This window comes from Armigeres subalbatus, chromosome 2, assembly GCF_024139115.2.
Source record: "Armigeres subalbatus isolate Guangzhou_Male chromosome 2, GZ_Asu_2, whole genome shotgun sequence".
NCBI lineage: Eukaryota > Metazoa > Arthropoda > Insecta > Diptera > Culicidae > Armigeres > Armigeres subalbatus.
Window position 1 is genome coordinate 38,296,573 of NC_085140.1, and position 10,219 is coordinate 38,306,791.

Consider the following 10,219-nt stretch of genomic DNA (forward strand, 5'->3'; position numbering starts at 1 on the left):
GGCATCGATAAACCTATTATTGGGGATATTTATTTTTGGTAATGGAATAGTATGTATGCGAAGAATTATATCAATTAATTGAGAAAAATTTATTAAATATATTAAATTTGAAACACGCGTCCTACTCCTAACACGTGAATAATGAAAACAAGAAACAGTAGAAAGGCGAGCAAATACAGATGCAAAACGCTCCATACGTTTAACCCATCTTTAAATCCTCTTATTCGGACACACTTGCCTCCAAACTTGTGGAAGGTCCCTACGCGCTCATCACAGTCGACCCAATTCAGCCTGCGATCATGAGACGCCCCGGCCCTGATTCTTAGGCAGTTGAAGGGACTTTCCATCAATCATGCTCAGGCAAGTACGATCTCAATACGAACAGATAGCTTCCTGATTTGTTACCTGGTTTGCAGTCGTCCTGCTGCTTCACAATCCAGCACAACGGTCATTTTGGAACCTACGTAGGCTTACGGTTAAATTCGTGCTGATGCGATCAAGCAGCTTCCAACAACCTATTCGCAGTATTGTGTCCACTCTCTCGCTATCCCAGTTGCGCGTTTATTATCAAAATGTGAGAGGCCTTCGTACTGAAATCGAATCATTCTTTGTGGCGGCTTCAAATTCAACATATGATGTCATCAATTAGCCGATACTTGGCTGATGATTGTATTATATCTTCACAACTTTTTGGTGACTCTTTTACGGTGTACAGAACTGATCGAAATGCGCTTAACAGCAGGGCAACTAGAGGAGGTGGTGTACTAATTGCTGTTTCATCTGCTTTGCGTTCCTGTGGTGCTGATCTGACTTCAGTTCAATGGATGCCTGGAACAACTGTGGGTGAAAATAAGGCTGACAGACTGTCGTTAGTGTCGGGGTATTTCATCTACCACCTGACCAGAAAGATGGTCTGAATACTATCCAAGAGCGTATTTCGAATCCATTTTGTCTGGGATAAACCAAGAATGAATTGAAAAAGCATTGGCTTTAACGCTAATGTTAGTAGTTTAAAGATGACACGATCTGAGAGTGCATTTTACGATGGATTGTGTTTTAATTGTTTGACACAATTCATTCATTTATTTAGTTAACATCTAAACAGATAACACTGAATCAACAATTTGACGCCACAATGCACGGTTCGAGGCCGCATCTCTCCATCCTCGGATACGCCCCACGCTCGCCAAGTCGTTTTGCACCTGGTCTGCCCATCTCGCTCGCTGCGCTCCACGCCGTCTCGTACCTGCCGGATCGGAAGCGAACACCATCTTTGCAGGGTTGCTGTCCGGCATTCTTGCAACATGTCCTGCCCATCGTACCCTTCCGGCTTTAGCTACCTTCTGGATACTGGGTTCGCCGTAGAGTTGGGCGAGCTCATGGTTTCATTCTTCGCCGCTACACACCGTCTTCTTGCACACCGCCAAAGATGGTCCTAAACACCCGTCTCTCGAATACTCCGAGTGCTTGCAAGTCCTCCTCGAGCATTGTCCATGTTTCATGTCCGTAGAGGACGACCGATCTTATAAGCGTCTTGTACATGACACATTTGGTGCGGTGGCGAATCTTTTTCGACCGCAGTTTCTTCTGGAGCCCGTAGTAGGCCCGACTTCCACAGATGATGCGCCTTCGTATTTCACGACTAACGTTGTTGTCAGCCGTTAGCAAGGATCCGAGGTAGACGAATTCCTCGACCACCTCGAAGGTATCCCCGTCTATCGTAACACTGCTTCCCGGGCGTGTCCTGTCGCGCTCGGTTCCGCCCAAAAGCATGTACTTTGTCTTTGACGCATTCACCACCAGTCCAACTTTTGTTGCTTCACATTTCAGGCGGGTGTGTACAATTTTGCAACCTTTGTAAATGTTCGGCCAACAATGTCTATGCCATCCGCGAAGCAAATAAATTGACTGGATCTGCTGAAAATCGTACTCCGGCTGTTACACCTGGCTCTCCGCATAACACCTTCTAGCGCAATGTTGAATAACAGGCACGAAAGTCCAATACTTTGTCTTAGTCCCCGGCGCGATTCGATTCGATTCGAAATCTTCACACAGTTTTGCACACCATCCACCGTTGCTTTGATCAGTCTGGTAAGCTTCCCAGGAAAGCTGTTCTCGTCCATAATTTTCCATAGCTCTACGCGGTCTATACTGTCGTATGCCGCCTTGAAATCAACGAACAGATGGTGCGTTGGGACCTGGTATTCACGGCATTTTTGAAGGATTTGCCGTACAGTAAAGATCTGGTCCGTTGTCGAGCGGCCGTCAACGAAGTCGGCTTGATAACTTCCCACGAACTCGTTCACTAATGGTGACAGACGACGGAAGATGATCTGGGATATCACTTTGTAGGCTGCATTAAGGATGGTGATCGCTCGAAAGTTCTCAAACTCCAGTTTGTCGCCTTTCTTGTAGATGGGGCATATAACCGCTTCCTTCCTCTCCTCCGGTAGTTGTTTCCCTGATTATAACTATCAGTTTGTGCAGGCAAGTGGCCAGCTTTTCCGGGCCCATCTTGATGAGCTCAGCTCCGATACCATCCTTACCAGCTGCTTTATTGGTCTTTAGCTGTTGAATGGCATCCTTAACTTCCCTCAAGGTGGGGGCTGGTTGGCTTCCATCGTCCGCTGAACTGACGTAGTCATCTCCTCCGCTGCCTTGACTTTCACTGCTGTGGAGTTCATCCTGACTGTTTGGCAAGCGGGAGCCACTTGGAACGTCTTATCGCACTGTTTGTTCACTGGATATGACGAATGACACATTCCCCGATTGCTGTGATTGCTGATGATGTGACTCTAAGTTGTGGTTCACATTAGGCCTACTTCGATGGTTTCAAAGCAATTGAATATATGATTTATGTAGTAAACGGCAAGTACTGTTTCACTGCCACACATTTCCCCTCTTCTCAGGATTTTTTGTGAAAAAAATTGTCATTTGAATTGGTTTTCAATGAAAAAACATGAAAACTTTGTGGTTTTATTATGCCTATAAGAAACCAAAATATTAACCCGTTTACTATATTTTATTTGTGGTCCCCCCTTTCAGAGGGGGAGCACACAGACAATCATTGGAACCTTCCCCGGCCCCAAATTTTTTTGCGTTCTAGCTTTCACGCCGATAGTTCCAGTAGTTTCCGAGTATATAAGGGTCGGACAGATATGCAAAACAAAAATGACTATATATGACTACTGTTATGCAAGGGCCACAAGTGGCATTTTATTAGAATGCAACTGACTGTATCTCATTGTTAAATGTAATTATATGAACCACTCGCGCTCCTTACGAAGATTAGCTATTATGCATCTCGAGATAAAATAGAATACTGCACCTTCCTGCAGGTTGCTTCTCAGATAATCGCTACGGTCACTAAACACAACAGAGTCAATGAAATTCTCACCCACCGTATGCACTTGCCATGATAAACACTCTCTATGTACTCAGTGACTCCGGTTGCCTCTCACTAATACAATCGCGAAACGCACGTGGTTTTGTTTTGAGCGGGAAAATTCTGCCTATCTTTTAACACAGCGGCTATCTTGACGTTTACCTTCGAGTGTAAGACCGCCGCAGCATTCTAGAAAAAGATAAGCGCGACAATACAATAAGTCTCACTTACCAATTTATGCGAGCACCACTCGTGTTCATTCAAAAAGTCATAAAAATAACTCGTACTGAGCACTTCATGCGAGTACCACTCGCGCTTTTTTACGAAGATTAGCAACACTAAGTTGCACTGAGCACTTTATGCGAGCACCACTCGCGCTCATTCAAAAATTCATAACAATAACTCGTACTGAGCACTTTATGCGAGCACCACTCGCGCTCTTTACGAAGGTTAGCAACACTAAGTTGCACTGAGCACTTTATGCGAGCACCACTCGCGCTCATTCAAAAATTCATAACAATAACTCGTACTGAGCACTTTATGCGAGCACCACTCGCGCTCTTTACGAAGATTAGCAACACTAAGTTGCACTGAGCACTTTATGCGAACACCACTCGCGCTCATTAAAAGATTCATAATAATAACTCGTACTGAGCACTTTATGCGGGCACCACTCGCGCTCTTTACGAAGATTAGCAACACTAAGTTGCACTGAGCACTTTATGCGAGCACCACTCGCACTCATTAAAAGATTCATAATAATAACTCGTACTGAGCACTTTATGCGAGCACCACTCGCGCTCTTTACGAAGATTAGCAACACTAAGTTGCACTGAGCACTTTATGCGAGCACCACTCGCGCTCTTTACGAAGATTAGCAACACTAAGTTGCACTGAGCACTTTATGCGAGCACCACTCGCGCTCATTCAAAAATTCATAACAATAACTCGTACTGAGCACTTTATGCGAGCACCACTCGCGCTCTTTACGAAGATTAGCAACACTAAGTTGCACTGAGCACTTTATGCGAGCACCACTCGCGCTCATTAAAAATTAATAACAATAACTTGTACTGAGCACTTTATGCGAGCACCACTCGCGCTCTTTACGAAGATTAGCAACACTAAGTTGCACTGAGCACTTTATGCGAGCACCACTCGCGCTCATTCAAAAATTCATAACAATAACTCGTACTGAGCACTTTATGCGAGCACCACTCGCGCTCTTTACGAAGATTAGCAACACTAAGTTGCACTGAGCACTTTATGCGAGCACCACTCGCGCTCATTCGAAAATTCATAACAATAACTCGTACTGAGCACTTTATGCGAGCACCACTCGCGCTCTTTACGAAGATTAGCAACACTAAGTTGCACTGAGCACTTTATGCGAGCACCACTCGCGCTCATTCAAAAATTCATAACAATAACTCGTACTGAGCACTTTATGCGAGCACCACTCGCGCTCTTTACGAAGATTAGCAACACTAAGTTGCACTGAGCACTTTATGCGAGCACCACTCGCGCTCTTTACGAAGATTAGCAACACTAAGTTGCACTGAGCACTTTATGCGAGCACCACTCGCGCTCATTCAAAAATTCATAACACTAACTCGTTCTCACTCAAGCTTATTCAAATATGCATAATACTAAGTCGTACTAAACACATTTTATTATAACGGGAATCAAAAATGATACCACTACCAGAAAAAGTTTCGTTTGGTAGCCATGAACAGCCCTATACGTGTGCTTGGGCCTACCTTTTCTTTTTTTTTCTGGAGGTGCAAGTTTGTGGGTTTGATCGAAGAATTAATTCCGTCCATTTATTTGCTTAAGTTCGTTTTAAAATAGGGGACCAACCTAAGAAAAATGTCCATGCATTAGAAAATTGTAGCATCTGTAACAATAACACTAAGCTTATTTTTTAATTCACATTTCATAGTTTTCTATGCGAAAATAAAGATGTATCGCACGCCTATGAAGAAAAGTTTAACAACTGAAAAAACAATTAACATCTCATTCTTTCATCGTTTTAACATTTTTTTTACAGCTCTCAAATGGACCAACGATTTCAAATCACTTTTAGAGTGAAATCAGTAGTGATTCAGTCTCGTTGCAAACCCTCGAACTCCATTCTAGTTTGAATCTGAGGTAAAATAGAACAAACTCACTGGCTTCTCCAGCAGGGTTTTATTCATGTTTGAAACTTGTTTCCATTAAATGAAACTACTATGCTGCTGCTAAGGAAGGCGCCACAACGCAAAATGGATTGATCCGTACATAAAATGAAGCATTCATACACCAAAATAATTGAAAAATAATTGAATCTTGTGATTCCTTAGTGGTTCAAATCGGCAGAAAATAATAGGTCCAGTTTTAATTTATTTTCTAAAATTTACTCACCCAATGTCCAAGTATTCGACCACATCACTTCCACTTGCACAAACAATTCAATTTCTTTATGGGTGCTCCCGCTTGCTCAATACTACATTTTTTTAAAAAAAGGCTGAAAATCCAGCAGGATCGCCAAATGTGGAGTTCATCCTGACTGTTTGGCAAGCGGGAGCCACTTGGAACGTCTTATCGCACTGTTTGTTCACTGGATATGACGAATGACACATTCCCCGATTGCTGTGATTGCTGATGATGTGACTCTAAGTTGTGGTTCACATTAGGCCTACTTCGATGGTTTCAAAGCAATTGAATATATGATTTATGTAGTAAACGGCAAGTACTGTTTCACTGCCACACAACTGCCTGTACTCTCCGCGCCATTCAGATGTTCCTCGTAGTGCTGCTTCCACCTTTCGATCACCACACGTTCGTCCGTCAAGATGCTCCCATCCTTATCCCGGCACATTTCGGCTCGCGGCACGAAGCCTTTGCGGGATGTGTTGAGCTTCTGATAGAACTTGCGTGTATCTTGAGAACGGCACAGCTGTTCCATCTCCTCGCACTCCGCTTCTTCCAGGCGGCGTTTCTTCTCCTGAAAAAGGCGGGTCTGCTGTCTCCGCTTCCGTCTATAACGTTCCACGTTCTGCCGGGTACCTTGCTGCAGCGCGACCGCCCACGCTGCGTCCTTCTCCTCCAGAATCTGTCTGCACTCTTCGTCGAACCAATCGTTCCGTCGACTTTGACCCATATACCCGACGTTGTTCTCCGCTGCGTTAATGGCTGCTTTGACTGTATTCCAGCAGTCCTCAAGAGGGGCCCCATCGAGCTCACCCTCTTCCGGCAACGCTGCCTCGAGATGCTGCGCGTATGCAGTGGCGACATCAGGTTGCTTCAGTCGCTCTAGGTCGTACCGCGGCGGTCGTCGGTACCGAACATTGTTGATGACGGATAGTTTTGGGCGCAGTTTAACCATCACCAGATAGTGGTCAGAGTCGATGTTAGCACCACGATATGTCCTGACGTCGATAATGTCGGAGAAGTGCCGTCCATCAATCAGAACGTGGTCGATTTGTGATTCTGTCTGCAGTGGTGATCTTCAGGTCTACCGATACGGGAGGCTGTGTTGGAAGTAGGTGCTGCGAATGGCCATATTCTTGGAGGCAGAGAAATCAATTAGTCGTACGCCGTTTTTGTTCGTCAGCCGGTGAGCGCTGAACTTTCCAATAGTCGGTCTAAACTCCTCCTCTTGGCCAACCTGAGCGTTCAAATCTCCTATGATGATTTTGACGTCGTGGCTTGGGCAGCTGTCGTACTCACGTTCCAGCTGCGCGTAGAATGCGTCCTTATCATCATCAGTGCTTCCGGAGTGTGGGCTATGGACGTTGATTATGCTGAAGTTGAAGAAACGGCCTTTTATCCTCAGCTTGCACATTCTTTCATTGATCGGCCACCACCCGATCACGCGCCTTTGCATATCGCCCATCACTATGAAAGCTGTTCCCAGCTCGTGTGTGTTGCCGCAGCTCTGGTAGATGCCCAGCCAACAATTCTGTTCATATAACTCATTTGCAATCCAGTTAAGTAAATACTTATTCGGGCAAAAAAGATCATATAAAATGCATAGATTCCACCTATACGTACAAATTTGGAGGCCATATACGTACATGCGGAATAAATTTTCTTTTTTATATGATTTAATATGAACTAAAAAGATCCTTAATACAACTTCGTTTATAACTATGTTTATCGTTTTTTATGACTTCGTATGTATCAATTTATAACTCAACATTGTAACTTTAACAACTTGAAAGTAGCCATACCTAAAAAATCTGTTTAGCAATATGCATTTTTTTCAGTAATATAAGATAAATTGAACGACTGTGGCAAAAAAAATCACTGATCCATTGATTAAGCGGAATTCTCATAATGATTTTAAAGTTCACTTTTTATTATTCTGCAATTACAAATTTCGAAATAACGGACTTGCCCAGTTTCGATTCAAAGATCTTCGAGATGCAAGTCCACCAACAATCCTCAAAGCCACATGAACACATACATTGCGAACAAAAAATTGCACAACGTATTATAAAGTTTGGATTTGTAACTCAATCTGACTCCAAATGGCTTCATTTATAATATTTCTTACTGCTTCATATATAATTAAAAATAACCTTTATGCAATTTGATTCGGATATTTAATTAGTTCTTTATGACTTTTTTTTTATTAATTTGCAAACTCGCAAGGACTATTGGTTTGTAGCAATGAACAACTCCGCGCATATTGTTGTGCCATGAATCAGTTTTTCATATTTCTACATGATAATTTCTTTTCATCGGAAAACACATCAATCGTAGAATACACCATTCTTTTTAATATCTTTAATGTTAATTATATGATTTAAAATGATTCGAAATTACCTCATTTATAACTTTATTTATGTAAGAAGTTAAATAATTTCATCTTGACATACAATAAACACATATATAATTTCGTCATGGAGATCATAACAAAATTACAAATTCGTATCATATACAATTTTAATTAACTTTATATTGCATTCAATATGATTCTAACTTTTTCTGGATATTTATATAATTTCATTCTGACATCCTTATACGACTGCTGGTTTGCTGGGTGGTATGATTACCTCTAAACGTTCGCACCATTGTGATCCCTTCCAACAAACCTCCTGCAGCGCTACGATGCCGAATCCACGGTCCTTGAGCACATCGGTGAGTATGCGTGTGCTCCCGATGAAGTTGAGAGATTTGCAGTTCCACGAACCGAGTTTCCAATCGCTAGTCCGTACCATTGTTGATTGTTCATTGCGTGTGATTTTTTAAAGGCTGGCTTGCAGGGCCTGACACCAAACCCCCTAAATTTCCGGAAGACCATTCCTCCTTATTTCCGGTGGACCATGGTGCACAGTTTCACTTAGAGTCCCTCGCTGGCACTCGGACGATGATCAGCCGCCCCTAACATGGAGAACAGACGCTGTTGTGAGCCGATCCTGACATGGAGAACAGACGCTCAATAAGATTTGCACCTCCGGAGAGAAGCAAACCCCCCCTTCCCTGTCAGCATACGACCATAGTTCCCACCGGGGTTGGTTACCCGATCTTCCCTAAGATTGCTCGTATCCCGGCCAGCACCGCGGGGAGGTAGGTATAGGAGTTGCTGGGTAAGAGGCTAAGGATTGCGAGATGGGGTCTATTTTATTCCTTCAGGTACGCGAAGTACCAATGGTACGCTTTACCCAGCCGTGCCATTGTTTGACACAAGTGAACCCCATGAAGAACACTAGCAATAGGACTCTCGATTTGGACCTGGCGGACGTTACCTATCTGCTTCGTTTCTAAAGCAGTGGAACATCTGGTTGTTGCCGATATCGCTCACTCACCAGTCGAGGTTGGAAAAAGAATTGCGGCATTCTCCTTCACAAACTTGGAAAACTCGAAGTGTCGTCTAGACTTATGTGCTGGTTTGAATCATACCTATCCGACCGGTGTATGAACGTGTTCGGATTGGTTTATAGAGTTTCGTGAGAATAATCGTACATAACATTATTGAAGAGAAAATGTTGGTATTAGCCTTAGAACTAACAATTAGATAACCTAACTACTATTTACATTATATGTACAAAAAACAATTTGATACCTTAGTTGGGGACTAGCTCCCGGATCACTGGCTGGTCTGAAGCCAAGCAACGAACCTTAAACTTCTCCTTACACTCACCAAAGCGTTCATGTAATGTTTTGATCCCGGTCAGACAGTGGACCTCGGATGTTCTTGTCCTGGGTATTGAGGATCATCATCAGGAACTTGTTTTGCACTCATTGGGGTTTCAGATGATGAGTTTTAGCGCAGCTCGCCCAGACCAGCATGCCGTATTCGATCACAGGGAGGATGATTTGCTTGAAGACAGTAAGCTTATTTTTCAGGGACAACCGACGCCCGACGGTTGATCAAAGGGTACAGTAGTTTCAACAAAACGTTGCACTTCGTCACCGTCTTGTCAACCTGTTGTTGGAAAATAAGCTTGCTGTCGAGGGCCAAGTTAAGGTATCCGGCCTCATTGGCCCATTTCAAAGTCGTGCCATTAAAGTGGGGAAAAATGATAACCTGGGTCTTCGCTGCGTTGATACAGATCTACCAGCTGGTGAGGTACTCTGTCAGGGCATCCAGGTCTCGTTGGAGTTTTGCCTCTAGCGCTCTTATCACTCTACCATTGTCGACGATGGAGGTGTCATCTGCAAACAGAAACAGAATGATGCCTTCTAGAGGTTCTGGCATGTCAGAAGTGAACAGATTGAGAAGCAGGGGCCCGATGATACTGCCCTAGGGGATGCCTGCGCATTGGAGCTTGCTCCGCTGATTGAGATCCGGACTGTCCTTACCGACAGGTAATTTTAAATGATTTCACCAGGTGGAAAGATTGT